Here is a 1,607-nt window from a genome sequence, read left to right as displayed (position 1 = left end):
TATCACGTCGAGTCACTGTAGAATATAACAAATGATAAAATAATTGCATTGAAAGCAGTTTTTTAAGAACTAAAAGTCTTTCAACTCACCTGCTGATAACATCCAAATCCGCAATGCCAAAGGCAAATTGTATAGAATGTTTGTGTGACTTAAATAGGTAACAGAGAAAACACTCAGAGCACTTATTCTGGAACAAATTTGCTCATAGGGCAACTCAAAAATAGGCCAGTTAGCTTAGCTGGTCAGAGCGTGGTGCTAATAATGCCAAGGTCATGGGTTCAATCCCCATACTGGCCAAAGCTTCACAAACATCAGCAACAACACCACATGTGTAGGTGCCCTTCCATAACACATGCCTTTTAAAGATATATTTGATGCTGCTTGTCCTGGACCGGATCACAGGGGAAGCCATGTGAGCAGAAATCCCTAGCCCTGCTTCTCACAGGACATAATCTACACCTCTTCTAGGGTGGACACAGAGATATACCAATGCAAGACCAGCAATGTATTATTTCTTGTGAGTCCTGGACCTTCCCTCAGGTCTCCTCACCGTGCAACTGATCCAAAATATCTCCCCTGGGGGGAATCTACATGATATTCTGACCAGATGCCCATACCGCCTGATCTGGCTTCATTCAAAGAAGAGCGGAAGAGACTGTATTCTCAGAGTATTCCAGATGACTACGCTTATCACCCTGATCCAAGAGGGTGAGCCTAATCACCCCAGAGTGGAAGATGATTTCAGCCCTTATGCATTCGGAATCTCATTCATTTAGTCACCACTCATAAGGAGTGACCAGAGGTGAGCGTTGGAAGGAAGATCAACTGGTGGAACGAGATCCTCCAGTGGTGGTCAAAATGGTCTGATCCCTAAACCCTTCCACTTGAGGCAGCAACTGGTTCCAAGCAAGGAGAGGGCCCTCAAACCTTTTCCAACTGAGGATCAGAGCCTCAGACTTGGAGGCACAATTTTATTCCTGGCTGTTTCACACTTGGCAGCAGACCACCCCTGTTGCAGCTGTATAACACAGGTGAGACCACGTGGCCTAATGGACAAGGCATCTGACTTCGGATCATAAGATTGAGGGTTCGAGTCCCTACGTGGTTGTCTTGTTTAGTTGTATTATGTCATTACTACACAGAAATCAAGAGCACTGTACTAAGTACTAACCAAATGAACACATGGTGAAAGCGGGTAAGTACTTTGCTAGTTGTACTCCATGTCAGAAATCATCTGAATGGCATGCCATTAAAGTCAGAGGATTTTACCAGACTGTTACTGGTAAAACAAATCCAGAAGCTTATGTTACGCAATGATCTTCCCCATACTGCCTACACTCAAGCTATACAAAAAGATGATAGACTTGAATGAGTAAGTTCTATCACGTCAAGTCATTGTAGCATATAACAAATGATAAAATAATTTCATTGAAAGCAGTTTTTTAAGAACTAAAAGTCTTTCAACTAACCTGCTGATAACATCCAAATCCGCAATCTCATCTCTCCATTTTTTTTAAACACCACGACAATGGGAGAAGAATAGGGGCTGCAACTTTGCCGCACAACACCTCTTTCCAAAAGTTCCTGAATATGGGCTTTGACTTGTT

The 1,607-nt window shown here is 42.9% G+C and overlaps 1 non-coding gene across 1 annotated transcript; it reads left to right on the top strand.

The window, feature by feature from the left end:
• Positions 1-223: 223 nt before the first annotated feature.
• trnai-aau (transfer RNA isoleucine (anticodon AAU)) lies at positions 224-297 on the top strand. Its single transcript has one exon. It is a non-coding gene; the product is annotated as a tRNA-Ile (tRNA).
• The last annotated feature ends 1,310 nt before the right edge of the window (positions 298-1,607 follow it).

The sequence above is a fragment of the Odontesthes bonariensis genome, chromosome 9 (assembly GCF_027942865.1).
Source record: "Odontesthes bonariensis isolate fOdoBon6 chromosome 9, fOdoBon6.hap1, whole genome shotgun sequence".
Classification (NCBI taxonomy): domain Eukaryota; kingdom Metazoa; phylum Chordata; class Actinopteri; order Atheriniformes; family Atherinopsidae; genus Odontesthes; species Odontesthes bonariensis.
This window is presented reverse-complemented; position numbering and strand designations above follow the sequence as displayed.